Genomic DNA, 23,781 nt, shown 5'->3' with positions numbered 1-23,781 from the left:
CCCTCTCACCTTAAACCTATGCCATCTAGTTTCAGACTCCCTGACCCTGGGGAAGTGACCTTGGTCCTAGCCATGCCCCTCATGATATTATAAATTTCTACAAGATCACCCTCATGCTCTGATGCTCCAGGGAAAATAGCCCAAGCCTATTCAGCCTCTCCCTGTAGCTCAAACCCTCAACCCTAGCAACACCTTTTAAATCTTTTCTGAACTCTTTCATGTTTCACAACATCCTCCCTTTAGCAGGGAGGCAAGAACTGCACACAGAATTCTGAAAGTGGCTGAACCAACGTCCTGTGCAATGACAACATGACCTCCCAACTCTTATATTCAATACACTGACCACTAAAGGCAAGCATACAAAACACCTTCTTCATTACCCTGTCTATCTGTGATTCCACTTGCAAGAAAGTATGAACCTACATTCCAAGGATCTTACTATTAAGTGTACAAGTCCTGCCCTAGATTTGCCTTTCCAAAATCCAGCACCTCACATTTATCTAGATATAGAACATAGAACACAGAACATAGAGCAATACAGCGCAGAACAGGCCCTTCGGTCCTTGATGTTGTGTGACCTGTGAACTAATCTAAGCCCATCCCCCTACACTACCCCATCATCATCCATATGCTTGTCCAAGGACTGTTTAAATGACCCTAATGTGGCTGAGTTCACTACATTGGCAGGCAGGGTGTTCCACGCCCTTACCACTCTGAGTAATGAACCTGCCTCTGATATCTGTCTAAAATCTATCACCTCTCAATTTGTAGCTATGCCCCCTCATACAAGCTGACATCATCATCCTTGGACAAAGACTGTCACTGTCCACCCTATCTAATCCTCTGATCACCTTGTATGTCTCTATTAAATCCCCTCTTAGCCTTCTTCTCTCCAATGAGAACAGACCCAAGCCCCTCAGCCTTTCTTCTTAAGGCCGTCACTCCAGACCAGGCAACATCCTGGTAAATCTCCTCTGCACCTTTTTCAATGCTTCCACATCCTTCCTGTAATGGGGTGACCAGAACTGTATGCAATATTCCAAGTGAGGCTGCACTAGCGTTTTGTACAGTTGCAGCATGACATCACGGCTCTGGAACGCATTCACTCTATCAATAAAACCTAACACACCGTATGCCTTCTTAACAGCACTGTCAACTTGGGTGGCAACTTTCAGGGATCGATGTACATTGACACCAAGATCCCTCCGCACATCCACACTCTCAAGAATCTTTCTATTGACCCAATATTCTGCCTTCCTATTATTCTTCCCAAAGTGAATCACCTCACATTTATCCGCATTGAACTCCAATTGCCACCTTTCAGCTCAATTTTGCAGTTTATCCAAGTCCCCCTGCGACCTGCAACATTCTTCCACACTGTCCACCACTCCACCGACTTTAGTGTCATCTGCAAACTTACTAACCCATCCACCTATGCCTGCGTCCAAGTCATTTATAAAAGTGACAAACAGCAGTGGTCCCAAAACAGATCCTTGGGCTACACCACTGATGACCGGACTCCAGGCTGAATATTTTCCATCACCCACCACTCGTTGCCCTCTTACAGAAAGCCAGTTTCTAATCCAAACTGCTAAATCTCCCTCAATCCCGTGCCTCTGTATTTTCTCCACAAGCCTACCATGTGGAACCTTATCAAAGGCTTTACTGAAGTCCATGTACACCATGTCAACTGCCCTTCCCTCATCTACATGCTTGGTCACCTTCTCAATGAGGTTTGTGAGCATGACCTGCCTTTGACGAATCCATGTTGACTATCTCCAAACAAATTGTTGCTTGCTAGATGATTATAAATCTTAGCTCTTATAATCCTTTCCAAAACTTTTCCTACAACAAACGTAAGGCTTACTGGTCTATAATTGCCTGGGTCACCTCTACTGCCCTTCTTGAACAAGCGCACAATATTTGCAATCCTTCAGTCCTCTGGTACTAAACCTGTAGACAATGAGGATTCAAAGGTCAAGGCCAAAGGCTCAGCCATCTCCTCCCTAGCTTCCCAGACAATCCTCGTAAAATTCCATCCGGCCCAGGGGATTTATCTACCTTCACACCTTCTAGAATTGATAACACCTCCTCCTTACTAACCTCAATCCTTTCAATCCTAGTAGCCTGTAACTCAGTCTTCTCCTTTACAATATTTTCCTTTTCCTGACTGAAAACAGACGAGAAATATTCATTTAGCACCTCTCCGATCTGCACAGGGTCCACACACAACTTCCCACTTCTGTCTTTGACTGGCCCTATTCCTATCCTCGTCATCCTCTTATTCCTCACATACCAATAGAAAGCTTTAGGGTTCTCCTTTATTCTACCTGCCAATGTCTGCTCATGTCCCCTCCTTGCTCTTCTTAACTGTCTCTTTAAATCTTTCCTAGCTAATCTGTAACTCTCCATCGCCTCATCTGAACCATCTTGTCTCAACATCACATAAGCCTCCCTCTTCCGCTTAACAAGAGATACAATTTCTTTAGTAAACCATGGTTCCCTTACCTTATCACTTCCTCCCTGCCTGACAGGGACATACCTATCAAGGACATGCGATATCTGTTCCTTAAACCATCTCCACATTTCGATTGTCCCCATCCCCTGCATTTTGCTAACCCATTCTATGCCTCCTAAGTCTTGCCTAATCGCATTATAATTGCCCTTCCCCCATCTATAACTCTTGCGCTGTGGCCTGTTCCTATCCTTTTCCATCGCTAAACAAAATGTAATCAAATTATGGTCACTCTCTCCAAAGTGCTCACCTACCACTAAATCAAACATCTGGCCTGGTTCATTACCAAGTACCAGATCCAGTGTGGCCTCCCCTCTTGTCAGCCCTTTGACATACTGTGCCAGGAAGCTCTCCTGCACACATTGGACAAAAACTGATCCATCCGCTGTACTAGAGTTGTAGCATTTCCAGTCAATTACTCCTTCTGCCACTCCTCAGCCCATTGACTCATCTGATTAAAGTCCTCTTGTACTCAGAGGAACTTTCTCCACCATTCACAACACCACCAATTTTGGTGTCAACTGCAGACTTACTGACCATACCTCCTTTATTCACATCCAAATTATTTATCAAAATGACAAAAAGCAGCAGACCCTGCCCCAATACTTGCAGCACACCACTATCACAGCCCTCCTGTTTGAAAACCAGCTCACCACCACCATCCTCTGTCTCCTGCCTTCAAGCCAATTTTGTATCCAAATGGCAAGTTCTCCGTGTACTCCATGTGATCTAGCCTTGTTCACAAATTTACCATGTCATAAGGTCTTATTTAGATGGATTGGCCCGATGTCTGCTCGGCATAGCCTCCTGGTTATGTGCCCTGACTGCCTAATCCGTTTGATTGATGTGTGTCTTTTGCTGAGCTTCTGATGAGTTACTAGTTAGCTTCACTTCCAGCTACAACAAGTAATACCAACTGTTTTCAACTGATAGTCATTGCCAGGCCATTTGCTGCTTAAAGTTGCAATCTATCCTACGTGAAATTTGTTCATTCTATATCAAAGCCTAATCTTAATCTACATCTGAACCTGAAAATAGTTTAGCTGAATTAATCACATGAAGCTAATTCATTTTGTTCACATTGTAGTCAGGCGTAGTCTGTTGAATATTTGCCCCATGCTGAGTATCCTCAAATGAAAACATGATGCTGTTACATATTTGAAAATGAGGGATATGTACACACGCAAAGCTAGTCACTCGCGGCTGGTTGTTGTGGATTTTTGTACGTAGTCATTGTTTTCATTTGCTTGACTTGATGAAAAGTATACATTTTGTGCAAATTCAGTGTCATTTATTTGGTCGGATGATTTCTTTAAAAAAAGCACTCCATCAATTAACCTGCCAATATGGAATCTTGAGTATTTTGTGAGTATTAATGTCAAATACAAAATATGCAGTGGGAAAATGGTTTCAGGGAGAAAATTTTTGAAATAACATTTTTTTTTGATGTCTGACAGAGTAAGAGTTACAAATAGACACAATTTCACCATAAATCCAACGACTTTATCATGAAAGTCTTAAACTTGAAAACAATATGTCATTTAAAACACACAGTTACCTACCAGTTAGTTAGACTGGGGTAACTGCAACTGCGTAGCTGAATTGTGACAAGAACTGATATGCTTCCAGTGAGATTTGTGTTGTTGGCCTCACTGCTGAAAGCACCACTTCAATGAGGCTTTTAGCCTGATGTTATACTTTGGCTATATAGCAAATACTGACTGCTCAGTCCCTCACAGTCACTTAATTGTCAGACTCTGCTCAGTTTCTGGCATGCATAGTTCTCAGAATTGTCAGCCGACTCTTTCAGTAGCTTTACAATAAATTTAGACAAATTTGAAAACATATTTTTGTAACACTTCAGAAGAGAAAAGCCAGTGAATGTCGAATGGATAACTGGGTTACAGATTTTGAAATCAGCCACCCTATGATAGGTAGTGGATTTTAATGCCATAAATATCAAAGATGATGGCACAAATCCATACTAGGTATTTTGCTGTTTTGGGGTACAGGTCCCATAAAATGGTATCTGAGGCATTGTGCACATTTCTGTGCTGACAACCAGCATATATCATCCTGACACAGCACCCACAATCTCTCTGACATTACAAATAAACATTCTTTTGTCCTTTTCCTAAACCATTGTAAAGTTTACTACTGCATTTAGCTCGCACGCATTTAACATCTGCTGGAAATATGCAGTTCGTACTTATTATGATGTCAGTCAGTACAGTATACAACATTAAATAGACTTCAGGGATAGCATTCTGGAGTTTCAAGTACCAGCAATCTCATATAACAACACACTACCCAAGTGAGAAAAGGAGATCCCCTACCAGTGCTATTTCAGGGGATCGTTAACTTCCTGCAGATTTGTTGCTCATTTACTTCTTCTATAATTGCTGCAATTAGATGCCTTTCATTGTTTTATTGCTCATTGTTTCAGAAGCCTATAGGGAGTCATGTGATGTGTTCAAATACATTTTGCTGAGTTCATGACATTTGCCCAAACTGGTCACATCCGGCCCTGGTAGGCCTTTCCTTGAAGAATGAGCAGAGTCACACAGAGCAGACAAAGATGCTATAAGAGGGATAAAGAAGCAGGCAACAGGAAGTTTTATCATTCTTGATGAAAATTGTCTTACTTGCAACCACAGGAACAACAAAGTTTGAGTTGCTACAAGAACAAGATCAAAAAACTCAGCAGGCCAGGTAACTTACACAGAGAAAAAGGGCAAACATTTTAGCTCATAGAAATCCTACCAAGTAATGAGTACATTATACATGTTCATACCTGCAGATAAATAGGTGATGACTTGTGTACTTTAGAGTAGCACAGATATTCATAATATTGTGTTTCATCATACCTCCAAAACAAGACAACTGCCAATACAAAAGGGAAAAGTGGAGACTTGCATTTAGTGACAGTTTTACACTAAATCCACAAAGAAAATTCTCCAGTTGATAAGACCTTACTTTGATGAAAGAAGAGAGAGAGATAATGGGAACTGCAGATGCTGGAGAATTCCAAGATAATAAAATGTGAGCCTGGATGAACACAGCAGGCCAAGCAACATCTCAGGAGCACAAAAGCTGACGTTTCGGGCCTAGACTCATCATCAGAGAGGGGGATGGGGTGAGGGTTCTGGAGTAAATAGGGAGAGAGGGGGAGGCGGACCGAAGATGGAGAGAAAAGAAGATAGGTGGAGAGAGTATAGGTGGGGAGGTAGGGAAGGGATAGGTCAGTCCAGGGAAGACGGACAGGTCAAGGAGGTGGGATGAGGTTAGTAGGTAGCTGGGGGGTGCGGCTTGGGGTGGGAGGAAGGGATGGGTGAGAGGAAGAACCGGTTAGGGAGGCAGAGACAGGTTGGACTGGTTTTGGGATGCAGTGGGTGGAGGGGAAGAGCTGGGCCGGTTGTGTGGTGCAGTGGGGGGAGGGGATGAACTGGGCTGGTTTAGGGATGCAGTAGGGGAAGGGGAGATTTTGAAACTGGTGAAGTCCACATTGATACCATGTGGCTGCAGGGTTCCCAGGCGGAATATGAGTTGCTGTTCCTGCAACCTTCGGGTGGCATCATTGTGGCACTGCAGGAGGCCCATGATGGACATGTCATCTAGAGAATGGGAGGGGGAGTGGAAATGGTTTGCGACTGGGAGGTGCAGTTGTTTGTTGCGAACTGAGCGGAGGTGTTCTGCAAAGCGGTCCCCAAGCCTCCGCTTGGTTTCCCCAATGTAGAGGAAGCCGCAGCGGGTACAGTGGATGCAGTATACCACATTGGCAGATGTGCAGGTGAACCTCTGCTTAATGTGGAATGTCATCTTGGGGCCCGGGACGGGGGTGAGGGAGGAGGTGCGGGGTCAGGCGCAGCATTTCCTGCGGTTGCAGGGGAAGGTGCCGGGCGTGGTGGGGCCGGAGTGCAGCGCGGAGCGAACAAGGGAGTCACGGAGAGAGTGGTCTCTCCGGAAAGCTGACAGGGGAGGGAATGGAAAAATGTCTTGGGCGGTGGGGCCGGACCGCAAATGGTGGAAGTGTCGGAGGATAATGCGTAGTCGAGACATTAACCGCCTCAACCTCTCCACCCCTCTCACCCACTCCAACCTCTCCCCCGCAGAACGGGCAGCCCTCCGCTCCCTCCGTTCCAACCCCAACCTCACCATCAAACCCGCAGACAAGGGTGGCGCAGTGGTGGTATGGCGCACTGGCCTCTACATCGCCGAGGCCGGACGCCAGCTCTCCGACACCACCTCCTACCGCCTCCTCGATCATGACCCCGCGCCTGGGCACCGGGCCGTCGTCTCCGGCACCATTCACGACCTCGTCGCCGCGGGGGGCCTCCCACCCACAGCCTCTGGCCTCATTGTTCCCCGGCCCCGCGCGGCCCGTTTCTATCTCCTTCCCAGGGTCCGCGGGCCTGCCTGCCCTGGTCGGCCCATCGTCTCGGCCTGCTCCTGCCCCACCGAACTCATCTCCACCTATCTGGACTCCATTTTCTCCCCTTTGGTCCAGGAACTCCCCACCTACGTCCGTGACACCGCCCGCGCCCTCCGCCTCCTCCGGGACTTCCAGTTCCCTGGCCCCCAGCACCTCATATTCACCATGGACGTCCAGTCCCTGTACACCTGCATTCCGCATGGGGATGGCCTCGGGGCCCTCCGCTTCTTCCTGTCCCGTGGGCCCGGCCGGTCCCCCTCCGCCGACGCTCTCGTCCGCCTGGCTGAACTCGTCCTCACACTCAACAACTTCTCTTTTGACTCCTCCCGCTTCCTGCGGTCTGGGGGGGTGGCCATGGGCGCCCGCATGGGCCCCGGCTATGCCTGCCTCTTTGTAGGTTACGTGGAGCGGTCCCTCTTCCGCGCCTACGCGGGCCCCGGACCCCACCTCTTCCTCCGGTGCATTGGTGGCTGTGTCGGCGCCGCCTCTTGCTCCCCGGGGGGGCTCGGGCAGTTCGTCCACTTCACCGACGCCTTCCGCCCCAGCCTTCAGTTCACCTGGGCCATCTCCAGCACATCCCTCACCTTCCTGGACCTCTCGGTCTCCATCTCAGGCAACCAGCTTGTAACTGATGTCCATTTCAAGCCCACCGACTCCCACAGCTACCTAGGGTACGCCTCCTCCCACCCACCCTCCTGCAAAAATTCCATCCCCTATTCCCAATTCCTCCGCCTCCGCCGCATCTGCTCCCAGGATAAGACATTCCACTCCCGCACATCCCAGATGTCCAAGTTCTTTAGGGACCGCGGCTTTCCCCCCACAGTGGTCGAGAACGCCCTTGGCCGCGTCTCCCGTATTTCCCGCGGCGCGTCCCTCGCGCCCCGCCCCCGCCACGGCCGCCCCAAGAGGATCCCCCTCGTTCTCACACACCACCCTACCAACCTTCGGATACAACGCATTATCCTCCGACACTTCCGCCATTTGCGGTCCGGCCCCACCGCCCAAGACATTTTTCCATCCCCTCCCCTGTCGGCTTTCCGGAGAGACCACTCTCTCCGTGACTCCCTTGTTCGCTCCGCGCTGCCCTCCGGCCCCACCACGCCCTGCACCTTCCCCTGCAGCTGCAGGAAATGCTGCGCCTGTCCCCGCACCTCCTCCCTCACCCCCGTCCCGGGCCCCAAGATGACATTCCACATTGGGCAGAGGTTCACCTGCACATCTGCCAATGTGGTATACTGCATCCACTGTACCCGGTGCGGCTTCCTCTACATTGGGGAAACCAAGCGGAGGCTTGGGGACCGCTTTGCAGAACACCTCCGCTCAGTTCGCAACAAACAACTGCACCTCCCAGTCGCAAACCATTTCCACTCCCCCTCCCATTCTCTTGATGACATGTCCATCATGGGCCTCCTGCACTGCCACAATGATGCCACCCGAAGGTTGCAGGAACAGCAACTCATATTCCGCCTGGGAACCCTGCAGCCACATGGTATCAATGTGGACTTCACCAGTTTCAAAATCTCCCCTTCCCCTACTGCATCCCTAAACCAGCCCAGTTCGTCCCCTCCCCCCACTGCACCACACAACCAGCCCAGCTCTTCCCCCCCCACCCACTGCATCCCAAAACCAGTCCAACCTGTCTCTGCCTCCCTAACCGGTTCTTCCTCTCACCCATCCCTTCCTCCCACCCCAAGCCGCACCCCCAGCTACCTACTAACCTCATCCCACCTCCTTGACCTGTCCATCTTCCCTGGACTGACCTATCCCCTCCCTACCTCCCCACCTACACTCTCTCCACCTATCTTCTTCTCTCTCCATCTTCGGTCCGCCTCCCCCTCTCTCCCTATTTATTCCAGAGCCCTCACCCCATCCCCCTCTCTGATGAAGGGTCTAGGCCCGAAACGTCAGCTTTTGTGCTCCTGAGATGCTGCTTGGCCTGCTGTGTTCATCCAGCCCCACATTTTATTATCTTTGATGAAGGAAGGTTGACTTACTCTCATACATAATACCAGAAGTATTAAAGGCTTTTAAATTATGAGATCATTTTATAGGTAGACAGACAGAACCCAAAATGAGGAGCCAGTAAATTTATAATAAATACTAATAAATTCACGACTGAACCTAGGAGAAAACACTTGATCCAAGGAGTATGAAACATGCCTAAATGGCGGAAGAATTGAAGTGAATAGATTAGATGCTCTGCGGCAGCAGTGCACAGATCTACAAGATGCACGCAACCATGGTTTGTTTGACAGGACCTTCCAAATCTGGGACTTGACCATCTGGAAGGACAACAGCAGCAAATATATGGGAACATCATCACCTGCAGATTCCTCTCCAAGCCACTCACCATCTTGACCCGCAATTTTATCATTGTCCCTGCAAACACACCACATAGGCTGCAATGGTTTAAGAAGGCAGCACACTAACTTCCTCTGAAGGGCAATTCGGGATGCTCATACCCTGAGAATGAATATAATAAAATAGGGTCAGAGATGATGGGAACTGCAGATGCTGGAGAATTAAAATGTGAGGCTTGGGGACAGCTTTGCAGAACACCTCCGCTCAGTTCGCAACAAACAACTGCACCTCCCAGTCGCAAACCATTTCCACTCCCCCTCCCATTCTCTAGATGACATGTCCATCATGGGCCTCCTGCACTGCCACAATGATGCCACCCGAAGGTTGCAGGAACAGCAACTCATATTCCGCCTGGGAACCCTGCAGCCATATGGTATCAATGTGGACTTCACCAGTTTCAAAATCTCCCCTTCCCCTACTGCATCCCTAAACCAGCCCAGTACGTCCCCTCCCCCCACTGCACCACACAACCAGCCCAGCTCCTCCCCCCCACCCACTGCATCCCAAAACCAGTCCAACCTGTCTCTGCCTCCCTAACCGGTTCTTCCTCTCACCCATCCCTTCCTCCCACCCCAAGCCGCACCCCCATCTACCTACTAACCTCATCCCACCTCCTTGACCTGTCCGTCTTCCCTGGACTGACCTATCCCCTCCCTACCTCCCCACCTATCCTCTCTCCACCTATCTTCTTTACTCTCCATCTTCGGTCCGCCACCCCCTCTCTCCCTATTTATTCCAGTTCCCTCTCCCCATCCCCCTCTCTGATGAAGGGTCTAGGCCCGAAACGTCAGCTTTTGTGCTCCTGAGATGCTGCTTGGCCTGCTGTGTTCATCCAGCCTCACATTTTATTATCTTATAATAAAATAGGGTAAAGCTTTAGTAAATGCTGATCCCATTTTCCCATGAAGGAAAGGAGGATAGAAGCATTTGCTATCGAGGTTACGTCAAGAGGTGAGGGAGGAAGCTCATGTAGACCATAAATGTTGACATAGATCATTTAGTTGTTGAGATGTTATAAATTTAGTCGCATTCCACTGACTCTGCTTCATAAGGATTTAGATTTTATGCAGGTCTGTTTTCTTTATGCTTTAAGCTTGATTTATCATTGAAATCAAATTGTTATAAATAAGCTCCCCAAAATATTCAAAATAGCTCTTTCCCATTCCTTTAACCAGTGAGTCATGTGAACCACCCTTCCCACAGTCATGCTTTACTTTGTTAATGTTGTGATTAATTTACTGTTTGTGTAAAATCATATCTCCTTTTTAAGGCTGGAAGGAGAAGTTCTTTTTGCTAGATGTCACACAGATTCTGATCCTAATTGTTTTCATGTTTGCAGATTGTCTGTCCATAACGTGAATTATTTAAAGATCCCAATTAAATCCCAGGAGTATTTCTTCTCATAAATGATGATGAAAATGTTGGATTCTCTCCCAAAATCTATGTATGCATAGATTTGAACACTTTGTATTTGGCTTGGTTCTCAATTGTAATTTATCGAGAACATTTCTTTATCACACTTTATCATCTTTATCTTAATCCCTATCCACTTTTTAAATTTGTTGTCCCACCTTTCCCTTTTGAGGGAACAGACCTTGACTGTGCCCATATCATCTGTTCTTTGAAGGTAGCCTATTGTTCAGCTACAGTTTTTCACACATTTGGTTCCAGTCTATTGGGCCCAGCTCTGTCTCATCCCATTGAAGTCAGTTCTATTCAAATTATTATTTTTACCCTGGATTGTCCATTGACCTTTTCATTATTACCTTTGCAAGAACCCAAGATAACAAAGTGTGGACTGGGTAAACACAGCAGGCCGAGCAGCATCTTAGGAGCACAAAAGCTGACGTTTCGGGCCTTGACCCTTCATCAGATGAGGGCCTATGCCCAAAATGTCAGCTTTTGTGCTCCTAAGATGCTGCTTGGCCTGCTGTGTTCATCCAGCTCCACACTTTGTTATCTCAGATTCTCCAGCATCCGCAGTTCTCGTTATCTCTTTGCAAGAACCCAGTTGAGCAGTGCCTCCTACCTCGTTGGACTGGATACGTACTGCTGCAGAAAATTCTCCTGAAAAATATGTTTAAGTATACTTGTCTTCTCTGCACTTGACAGTGTCCCTACCCAAAACTATATTCAAGTTACTAAAGATCCTCATGATAATTCTTCTATAATACTTTAACCTTTCTACAACTTGCTTGCAAATTTATTCATCTCCATCCTTCCAATTACTTGGTAGTCTGTAGTCCAAACCAAGCAATGTACGTGCACTATTCCCATTCCTTAGGCCTAGTGAAAGCAATTTTGTCCTTGAACATTTTGGGTCATTGTTTATGTCCGGTGTTGAAGTGCTCTCTTTAAACAGTACAGCCAACCCTCCTCCCTTTTCTCCTTTTTTATCTTTCTTGGAAACTCTGTAACCAGGAATGTTTAATACAGTCCTGCCCTTGCTTCAACCATGTCTCTGTTACAATTCTGCAAGACAGTCTGCATCTGTAACTCACCAATTTTATTGCTTGCCTTCACCAGATTCAAGAACCCAATACAGTTCTATCTAACTCAATGTTTATCTGACATTAACATTGAAGACTAAGCTTTCTTTAAAATTAACATTGGTAAGGTTAAAGTTGTCATGTCTGGCTCCTGCCAAAACACTACACATGAGCATCTAATTCCATCATCTTCCTTGGCACTTATTTGGGAAGGAACTACTGCATCATAGGTTCAATGTTCTTTTTGCCCCTGAGTTGAGTTTGAAAATCCATTACATATTTGCCAGCAGATTTGTCTCCTTCTTTTTGAGTAACTGCACCTCACTTCAACTCTACCTTGCCTCACTGCTGCAGAAATCTTCGCCTACACATTTCTCACCTTCACATTTGATTAATCTAACACTCCTAACCAATTTGATAATTCCATCAATAAGCTATAACTCATTGAAAAAATCAGGGGTCTGTATCCTGCATGCTTTTCCTTTGGTTGTGTCACAATCACAGATAAGCCGCTTCCTTTAGCCAACCTGACTGTAGTTAGTACCAGCAAATCAGATATAGATATAGAAGGCATCATAATGACCTTTCACAACCCAGGTAATATTCCCAGCATTGATCACAAAGGGTAATTTCTGTGCAATAAAACTCTATGACTCCAGCACAGGAAAGATCAAAGCTATTGGGGTTGACACGGAGGACAAGGAAGAAAGAAATCAAGGACCGCAACTTTCCCCCGACAGTGGTCGAGAACGCCCTTGACTGCGTCTCCCGCAATTCCCGCAACACATCCCTCACACCCCGCCCCCGCCACAACCGCCCAAAGAGGATCCCCCTCGTTCTCACACACCACCCCACCAACCTCCGGATACACCGCATCATCCTCCGACACTGCCGCCATCTACAATCCGACCCCACCACCCAAGACATTTTTCCGACCCCACCCTTGTCTGTTTTCTGGAGAGACCACTCTCTCCGTGACTCCCTTGTTCGCTCCACACTGCCCTCCAACCCCACCACACCCGGCACCTTCCCCTGCAACCGCAGGAAATGCTACACTTGCCCCCACACCTCCTCCCTCATCGCTATCCCAGGCCCCAAGATGACTTTCCATATTAAGCAGAGGTTCACCTGCACATCTGCCAATGTGGTATACTGCATCCATTGTACCTGGTGTGGCTTCGTCTACATTGGGGAAACCAAGCGGAGGCTTGGGGACCGCTTTGCAGAACACCTCCGCTCAGTTCGCAATAAACAACTGCACCTCCCAGTCGCAAACCATTTCCACTCCCCCTCCCATTCTTTAGATGACATGTCCATCATGGGCCTCCTGCAGTGCCACAATGATGCCACCCGAAGGTTGCAGGAACAGCAACTCATATTCCGCTTGGGAACCCTGCAGCCCAATGGTATCAATGTGGACTTCACCAGCTTCAAAATCTCCCCTTCCCCCACCGCATCCCAAAACCAGTCCAGTTCGCCCCCTCCCCCCACTGCACCACACAACCAGCCCAGCTCTTCCCCTCCACCCACTGCATCCCAAAACGAGTCCAACCTGTCTCTGCTTCCCTAACCTGTTCTTCCTGTCACCCATCCCTTCCTCCCACCCCAAGCCGCACCTCCATCCCCTACCTACTAACCTCATCCCACCTCCTTGACTTGTCCGTCTTCCCTGGACTGACCTATCCCCTCCCTACCTCCCCACCTATACTCTCCTCTCCACCTATCTCCTTTTCTCTCCATCTTCGGTCCGCCTCCCCCCTCTCCCTATTTATTCCAGAACCCTCACCTCATCCCCCTCTCTGATGAAGGGTCTAGGCCCGAAACGTCAGCTTTTGTGATCCTGAGATGCTGCTTGGCCTTCTGTGTTCATCCAGCCTCACATTTTATTATCTTGGATTCTCCAGCATCTGCAGTTCCCATTATCACAAATTTTTGTTGGGGGTCAGTTAGATAGAGAGGCAAAACGTACAGCTCATTCGATGATTCCTGTGTTGCCTTCCACCTTTGTCCAAAGTGCAAGTACCCAATTGAAATGAAAAACGGCTGCCACCACATCCAGGATAACAAAGTGTGAAGCTGGATGAACACAGCAAGCCAAGCAGCGTCTTAGGAGCACAAAGGATGACGTTTCGGGCCTAGACCCTTCATCTGAGAGGGGGTTGGGGAGGGGAGAGGGTTCTAGAATAAATAGGGAGAGAGGAGGATGCAGATCGAAGATGGATAGAGGAGAAGATAGTTGGAGAGGAGACAGACAAGCTAAAGAGGCGGGGATAGAGCCAGTAAAGGTGAGTGTAGGTGGGCAGTTAGGGAAGGGATAGGTCAGTCCGGGGAGGATGGACGGGTCAAGGTGGTGGGATGAGGTTGGTAGGTTGGAAATGTGGGTGCGGCTTGAGGAGGGAGGAGGGGATAGGTGGGAGGAAGAACAGGTTAGGGAGGCGGAGACGAGCTGGGCTGGTTTTGGGATGCAGTGGGGGGAGGGGAGACCCATGTCTGCTTTCCAGAGAGACCACTCTCTCCGTGACTCCCTTGTTCGCTCCACACTCCCCTCCAACCCCACCACACCCGGCACCTTCCCCTGCAACCGCAGGAAATGCTACACTTGCCCCCACACCTCCTCCCTCACTCCCATCCCAGACCCCAAGAAGACTTTCCACATCAAGTAAATGTTCACCTGCATCTGCTATACAACTTGTGGCCTCCTCTACATCGGGGAAACCAAGCGGAGGCTTGGGGGTCGCTTTGCAGAACACCTATGCTCGGTTTGCAATAAACAACTGCACCTGCCAGTCACGAACCATTTCAACTCCCCCTCCCATTCCTTAGATGACATGTCCATTCTGGGCCTCCTGCAGTGCCACAATGATGCCACCCGAAGGTTGCAGGAATAGCAACTCATATGCCGCTTGGGAACCCTGCAGCCCAATTGTATCAATGTGGACTTCACCAGCTTCAAAATAGTCCCTGCCCCTACTGCATCCCAAGTCATGCCCAGCTCATCCCCACCTCCCTAATCTGTTCTTCCTCTCACTGTTGTGTTGATGCAGGTGAGGGAAGGGTGGTGAGGTATCCTGAGTAGGTGAATAGGATGTGCAGAGGGCATGCTGGACTTCCATGACCATCCCTCCATCATGAGGTCAGAAGTGGGGACATTCACCGATGATTGCACAATGTTCAGCACCATTTGCGGCTCCTCAAATACTAAAGCAGTCCATGCCCAAATGCAACAAGATCTGGACAACATCCAGCCTTGGGCTGACAAGTGGCAAGTGACATATGTGCCACACAAATGCCAGGCTATGACCATCGCCAGTAAGTGACAATCTAACCATCACCCCATAATATTCAATGGTGTTAGCATCACTGAATCCCCTACTATCAACACCCTGGGAATGATCATTAGCCAGAAAATCAATCGGACTTACTACATAAATCCAGTGGCTATAAGAGCAGGCCAGAAGCTAGGAATGCTGCGGCAAGTTATTCACCTCCTGACTCTTCAAAGCTTGTCCATCATCTACAAGGCACAAGTCAGGAATGTGATGGAATACTCCCCACTTGCCTGGATGAGTGCAGCCCCAACAACACACAAGAAGTTTGACACAATCGAAGACAAAGCAGCCCACCTGCTTGGCACTAAGTCCACAAGCATCCATTCCCTCCACCACCGATGCTCAGTATCAGCAATGTGCGCTATCTACAAGATGCACTGTTGAAATTCACCAAAGATCCTCAGACAACGCCTGTCAAAAACACAACTACATCCATCTAGAAGGACAAGGGCAGCAGACATATGGGAACATCACCACCTCCAAGTTCCCCTCCAAGCCACTCACCATCCTGAGTTGGAAATATATTGCCGTTCCTTCACTGTTGCTGGGTCCAAATCCTGGAATTCCCTCCCTAGTAGCATTGTGGGTCAGCCCACTGCTGGTGGACTGCAGCCGTTGAAGAAGGCAGCTCACCACTACCTTCTCAAGGGCAACTAGGGATGGGCAAAAAATGCTGGCCAGCCAGTGACACCTACATCCTGCAAATGTATAATAATAAACAAATAAGTCTGGTGAACTATGAGCTTTGTTGACAGGTGAGTTGCAGAGTTCAAGAGAGCATGAGGTAGCTTATTCCAGGGGAGGACAGCAGGTGATTAATCTGCTTGCTGCAATACTGGGCATTTCCCTGGACTGTAAACATTACACTGACCCAGGTGGCAATGTCAGACTACACTGGCACATTCTGGTATTGTGGCTCCCTCTTGCAATTATGAGGAAAGAAGATGACCCTCTTCTTCACCATGTCATCCAGCAGAACTTCCCGATCCCTGTTGGTGAATTGGGGTACCTCTCTGAGAAGTCCTTTGGAATTGGTCAGCAGCATACTCCGAATGGCAGCTCCTGGCTTGCAGTTATTGACCTGGTGCATCAGGTATTTAATACAGTCGTGGGGGGCAAGAGTCCCAGAATGTTTTGGTAGCACCAAGTCGTTCTGCCGCTGGTGAGTGAGGGAGAAGCACCATAGGGGCTTGATGCATACATTATGAGATGAACAGCAGAGAATTGTGTGAGTAAACTTACTGGAGGTCCTGGACGTACACCATAGGGGCATATAGGAACAGGAGTAGTCCATTCAGCCCTGAACTTGATCTGTTATTCAATGAGATCACGGCTGATCTGTGACCTAACTCCATAACTTTTGCCCATACCCCTTTACACTTTTGCTTAATAAAAATTTATCTCTGTCAGATTTAAAACTTACAACTGATCCAGCATCTGTTGCCTTTTGAAGGAGCGAGTTCCAAACATCTACCACCCTCTGTGTGTAGAAGTGCTTCCTAACATCTCTCCTTAGCAGTCTGACCCTAATTTTTAGACAATGCCCCTAATTCCAGAAACTTAAAACAGTGGAAAAAATTTGTCTTCACCTATCCTGTCTTGAAACGTTCTGTGGAACTCCTGAAAATGACACCTAGCTAATTTTGAGTAAAATCCAGCCCACGGTCAAAACCCTTGTTGTCAAGTGAGTGTGTCTCTATGTTTTCTGGCAACATCCTCTAGCTTTATGTATCTGTGTTGTTTGCGGTTTTGAATCTGTCTCCATTTCTCTGCTCCAATGTCAATCTTGATGTTTTCATTCATCTTACATTCTGTCTTGTGACATTTCTGCTTCTTTACACAGCATTTCAAATGCGTCTGCTCTGAGCATCCCTTTGGCCACTCTTTTATACACACTTTCTCCCTCTTTGGTGTCTCTTCCATGAAATTTTTTGACGAAGTCTATTTGTGTTAGAAATACTATATAAATACGTGGCAGTGGTGATGATGACTTTGCTGAAGAACTGACAAAGACCACTCATTAATTCCAAAATTTGCTCAGATATCTGCAGCCAACTTGTCTTCTTTAACAAGGTTGATATGGTGTCGATATGGATAGGTTGGTATGGTTACTCACTGTTCTTCTGACAACATGATACTTGCCAATAAGGACAAAAGAAATCAGTCCCAGCAATAAAATTTCTTATGACAAATTTAATCTGAGTCATCACTGGTATTCAGAGTCTAAGCAGTTCTCTTCTGTTGGCTGTGTACAAAATGATTCATAAAATTCAATGAAAAAGAAAGTGAATTTGAGTCTTCTGGGCAAATAAAGCTTCGGAGACCCTGAATAATATTAAACTAATGAAGAATTGTCCAGTTAACAGTCATTTATCACTTTGAGAGTATAGGACTTGAAAGTCATCTGCAGGGCATGTAACTTGCAGCTAATTTTATGAAGCGCAGAAGTGCAGTATAGTTTAAAGAACAGCAAATTTTGTCACTTTAATTACCTCATTTGTTTCCATCATATTCACATACTGCAATTAAATATTCTTCCACTGATAGGGAGCAATTCCATAATCAGAAAGTAGATGTGTAAACTTAAGGTTGATCAAAGCTTCACCTTAAAACAGCAAAGAAAATTGGATGGTTGCTAAGACCTAGAAAAAACTTCCATTGAAATTATGGTGCAAGGCTAACTCGTTGATATTTCTTACTCCTCAGATACTGAGGCTTGGTCTGATAACTGGTTAGTGACTTTCACATTACATTAGTGCCAGGCAATGAATGTTTTCAACAAGAGAGAATCTAACTGTTGCATCTTCACATTCAATGTCATTAATATCATTGAATTTCCACAATCAACATCCTCAGGTTTACTAATTACTTTTACTCATTCATAGGATGAGGGCATCGCTGGCTAGGTAGCATTTATTGCCCATCCCTAATTGTCCAGAGGGTAGTTAAGAGCCAACCACATTGTTCTGGGTCTGGAGTCACATGTGGGCCAGACCAGGTAAGGATAGCAGATTTCCTTCCCTGAAGAACATCAGTGAACCAGATGGGCTTTTCCTGACAATCGACAATGGTTTCATGGTTATCATTAGATTCTTAATTCCAGATATTTATTAAATTCAAATTCCATCATCTGCCATGGCAGGTTTTGAACCCATGTCCCCAGGATGTTATCTGCGCCTCTAGATTAACAATCCAGCTCTAATACCACTAGGCCATTGCCTCCCCAGTCAATTTCCCAAAAGCTGAGCTGGACCAGCCATATAAATACTGTGGCTACGGAGAGCACGTTAGAGTTCTGTAGTGGATAACTCTCCTCTTGACTTTACAAAAGCCAGTTCACCATTTATAAGTTACAAGTCAGGAGTTTGATGGAATAATCACCACTACCCTTGTGAGTGAAGTTCAAATGCCAAGAATGAAAAGGAAACAAAAACCTTTAACATTTTCCAGTTCTGATGCAGATCATTGACTTCAAACATTTGCTGCAAAATTGGGCTGAGATTCCATGGATGGCGATGGAGTTCTGGTTGTGTTGGGTTTCCCAAAACACCATGTATTTTGGTCATTAAGCATGTGGCAAGAGAGCTGTCCAATGTGGGAGATATGCCCTGTCATGGGGGTCTCATCAAGGGGTCAAAAGCTGTCTAGCTTTCAGGGACAGGAAAGCATTGCCACTACTTGTAGCCTACAACAATGCTAGAAATGCATTTACCTCTTCAACCCTCCCTTTATCTGGCAGGGAGGAAAAAAATGAGATAAAATCTAGAAATAGTGAAGATTGTGGCTCAATCATTCATACTTGGTCTTTTCAGTTAGAAACATGTAAGCTTGGATCTTGCTCCAGGACGTGAAATAATACATCTCAGTTAACACTGCAGTGCAAGACTGAGGGTGTTCTGTGTTGTTGAGGCTGTTGAATGGGATATTAACCCAGTGACCATTCTGCTGACTGGGGCATGTAATAGACCCTGCGACACTATGTCAAATGTAGCAAGGGAGTTCTCCTTAATTTCCTGGCCAATATTTATTTTTGTGTTGGTGATTGAGGGATAGATCGTCTAGTCATCATCACCTCAAGACCTATCTTGGCACTAAGAGCGATTCATTCAATGACAATGTTCTTCCGAGGCAGCAGCTTGTTGCCTATTGAAGGGGATTTTTGGTTGCTAACCAGCATATTACCTGAACCTCATGCCTCATTATGATGCAGTTTTCTTTCCTGCCATCCATGGTGAGCAAATGGATACCAGCCAATCTTTGAAGTCAGAGCAATTATCTGGTGACTTGCTCCAAAGGACCTCCATGCTGTACACCTGGCAGCAACCTCTCAGGGCATGGATGTGAGTTTGCTCGCAAGGAAACCTAACCAGATAAATAGAAAGCGAGACATAACACCAGCGCTTCATCAGAGGCTCACTGATGATGTTACCTAGAATGGTGACGAAACGTCTGAAAACTAACCTTCCAGCTCAGCGAGCAAACTCACATCCAGAACCTCAACCTGAGCTACAAATCTTCTCAAAACTCGCTCTCAGGGCATGTTCAATGGTCACTGGTCACACTCATCCCATATCCAATTACTGTCCATTTCTGTACTTCAGTACTACACCTCATTGCAGTACTGCAGCAGGATACTATGTACTCAGAGATGCACATCCAGCTCATAGACTGGACCAGGCTGCATCGCAGGGCTGCTTCCTTGCTGTCTTCACACGTACTCCTTTTCAGCCTATTTGGATGCTGACAGCATGCCTACCTCACCTTTCTGCTCCTTGCTACCTCACCCAGGTATACCAGACTCACTCTACTGATGTATTGCCATAGTCATGATCCCTGTATTCATTCACAGGATGACAGTGTTGCTGGCGAGGCAGCATTTATTGCCCATTTCTAATTGTCTAGAGAGCAGTTAAGAGTCAACCACATTGCTGTGGGTCTGCAGTCAAATGTAGGCCAGGCCAGGTAAGGATGGCGGTTTCCTTCCCCAAGGGACATTAGTGAACCAGAGGGGATTTTCTGACAATTGACAATGGATTCTTAATTCTGGATATTTATTGAATTCAAATTCTATCCATGGTCAAATTCAAACCCACATTATTACCAGAGATAATGGGAACTGCAGATGTTGGAGAATCCGAGATAACAAAGTGTGGAGCTGGATGAACACAGCAGGCCAAGCAGCATCTTAGTTGGCCTGCTGTGTTCATCCAGCTCCACACTTTGTTATCCCACATTGTTACCATATTGTTCAGCACAGGTACAACGTCAGGAAGCCTGTTAAGGTTGTCTGTAGTTGCCAGTCAACAGCTGGCAGATGGCCTTCAGTCAGGGGGTCTTGTTATGGTAAGTCAAGGGCGGCTTTTGATACCAGTCGAGAGGCCTAGTACACAGTCAGTTAGCTGCTCGGGGCTGTCAGGATCGGGATCCACACCTCATGACAGGTGAAGAGCCAATGTCAAGCAGCACATTACCTACCTATTGTGGGGGATGCAATGGCCTAGTGGTATTATCACTGGGCTGTTAATCCTGAGACCCAGATAACATTCGGGTGACCCGGTTTGAATCCGACCAGGGCACATGATAGAATTTGAATTCAATGAACATCCAGAATTAAGAATTCATTGTCAATTGTCAGAAGAACCCCTCTGGTTCACAAATGTGGCAGTTTTCCTTTAGGTCTAAGGGAGGCAGTTTTTAAGGAAGATGAACTATGGATGACACAGCTGTTACTCTGCAAGTGGAGTTAAGAGAGGAGGTGCCCCAATTGAGTGAACAGGTAGCACAAAGGGCATGCAGTGTTAGCAATGTGGAGGAGTGGGGTTGGTGAAAGTGAGTAAGCCTAGATATTGCAGGCAATAATGAGACTGGTAGAGCATGAGCCTTGGTGGGAAGTGAGTACAGTAACAGAGATGGAGTGTAAGGTAACAGAAGGGAGATGGTATCACTTATTTTGGCTCAGTTGAGAACGTCATTGACCTTCACCTTATACTACTGTGCAATTCTCCACGTAGGTGAGCCCACACTGACCTGTGTGGCAACCTCAGAGTTGGTTGGTATGGTGTGGTCTGTTAGACTCCTTTGGCTTTATTGTGGGAAGAGGACATCACCCTTCCATATTACTTCCATCCTCCAGGACCTGGAGCTGTCATTTCATGAGTCAAGGTGCCACATAAGAGACAAATGTTAGAAACCATGAATGGTAGCTCAGGACTGACAGCACTGACAGTCTGGGTGCACAACAGGATTTTAAAGATGGCTCCAATGTCAGGGATTCCAGTTCCTCCTAGGATACTCCAGCAGTGATGAGTTATTGCTTCTCAGACAAGTGACAGAATGTGGCTAAGATTAGACAAGATGAGTGCCAAGGGGTGGGATAGGTCATTAATAAGGCAGGTTTGGTAAGATACAGCAAGGAAACTCATAAGGCCTCATGGAGACAAACCCCTCATGAAATTTATCAGAACTATCACTTAGCCAAAACATGGTAGGCTTTAGCCATTGGCTGTTAATTGTGATTTACGATATTCCGAGGTGATGAAAGGCCCCAGACAGATGGAAAATATTTGAGAGACAAACAATTTTGTAAAAATATCTAAACGATTAATCCCCCTCCTGGGAGCACATTGATCCCATTACTGTTCTGTTGGCAAAACTAAATATAGGCAGTTTCAAAGCAGATTGGCCGGGTTACAGGTTCAATATTTGTGTTGCTTCACTGATTTCCTGACCTCTCACAGTCTGAACCTTTAAGGCTGATACAAATAGCATTCAACATTCAAATTAGTCAATAGATTGTATCATTTTAAAATGTGCCATTTCAAAAATTTTCTCTGAGAGAATAGGTAAAAAATTGGGTTAATTGACTATTAGAGAACGTGCAGTGGTTAATGATCTGAATGTAAATGTGAGGATAGCTGAAAAAATAATTACATCATACTGCTTACAGATCTTGCTTTGAGTTTTCAATGTTCTACCTGTAAAATGCAGCTACTTGGAAATGAGTTTGCCTCCAACCTCTGAAAACAATAGCAATTTAGAAGTCATCAATTAGTTTGGAATCCTATAGCCAATAACTGCATCTATTTTCACAACTCCACAAAAAACTTAGAGCATTTGCACATTACATTGAATGTAAATGCACTGCCATGACATATTGTGTTTATGGAATAGGGCGCCGCATGAGCACACAAGCACAGAGGCCTGCAGTTGTAGGTGTCAGCAAACATTGACAAAAACAAAACAGGAAACAATAAGGCAAAACAGAATGGGTGCAGAGATTATGATCAGTATTGAAGCTGTCTTGATTAATGGTTCTCTGTTTCAGTGAGGAACATGGAGGAAAAAGGTCCACATATCGTAGGAAATGATGAAATCATGTGTACACATGGCAAAATGCACCATAAATCAGGTCCTCTTGCACATTACAATGGCTTAGGTCTGCAGGTGAACCAAAGTCAATGTTTGAAGTGTGCATTCTCCATGTTAGAGATATAAGCCATTACAGATGAATGGCTTTGAAGCAGAAGAGAAACAGGACATTTGGCAGGGCAGAAGTCCACATACAGGGAAAGAAATAGAATAATAGAGGTGGTGGAAGCAGATACAATAGCAACATTTAAACGGCATCTTGACAGATACATGAATAGGCAGGGAGCCGAGGGATATGGACTGCATAGAAGCAATAGGTTTTTAGTTTAGAAGAGGTGTCATATGTTGGCTTAGGCTTTATGGGCTGAAGGGCCTGTTCCTGTACTGTACTTTGCTTTGTTCTGATCTGTAAGTTTTTAAGTGGAAAATAGAAAATGGTTTAATGACAAAGTGAAATGTGACAGGAGGTATGATATGAAACATTAAAGCATTAAAGGCAACAATGTAATGTACAGTGTGAAATGATGAGGGATACAGAGTAAAAAGGAGGAAAAATACTGCAATAGCTGCCTTGAGTCCCTCAAGTTTCTTAAAGGAAAATGAGAACTTTGCAGTTTGACAACATTCATTTTCCAGCAATTTGCTGGTTTATGTACAATCTTCACCTCCTAAGCATTGCTAATCTGCTGTTGAGATTTTAACACAATGCCCAACACTGGAGTGCATAACCTTAATTTGTATAATCTAAAATGTTTACCCCCTTAAGTGGTCAGTCATTGAAATGCCGGTGGTAGATTGCTATCCGAGAAACATTTCTGTCGACAGATGCCTTTGGAGAATTTAGGAGCAGATTAGGAAAACAGTGTTTGACAATAAATTTTTTTAAAGAACATTGTGTCTTATAAAAGGATGGATTCTGTTCAGCAATTAAAAAAATAAGCAGTACTTGGCAGGTAAGTAGATTCAAAATGAATTCATATAATTTTGTGCTAAAATTGCAGACCGTTAGTCCTGGAAATATTTTCAGTTTTGCCATTTCTGTTGCTAGTTATTTTGTTGTTTCTCTAAGTCTGAAAAGTTCAGTTTTAGTAGAGCTTCTCCTGATATTCCTCGGGCATCTATTTTAATGCTTATGATAACTAACAGTTAGGAAAATTAATCAAACATTTGTCGATCAACAAAGCCAAAAATAAAATTTCAGTTACAACTGCAGAAGGGAAATTACACCGATTTAACTTTTGTTCTGGAGCTTAATATCTTAGTTTGCTTCTAGCCTTAGGGAAAAAA

General features: G+C 46.0%; 1 protein-coding gene across 1 annotated transcript in view; it reads left to right on the top strand.

Annotated features, from left to right (window-relative positions):
• Positions 1-23,781, top strand: part of rab27b (RAB27B, member RAS oncogene family) — a 131,956-nt gene that overhangs the window by 55,488 nt on the left and 52,687 nt on the right. The window lies entirely within an intron of this gene.

This window comes from Stegostoma tigrinum, chromosome 1 (genome assembly GCF_030684315.1).
Source record: "Stegostoma tigrinum isolate sSteTig4 chromosome 1, sSteTig4.hap1, whole genome shotgun sequence".
Classification (NCBI taxonomy): Eukaryota; Metazoa; Chordata; class Chondrichthyes; order Orectolobiformes; family Stegostomatidae; genus Stegostoma; species Stegostoma tigrinum.
This window is presented reverse-complemented; position numbering and strand designations above follow the sequence as displayed.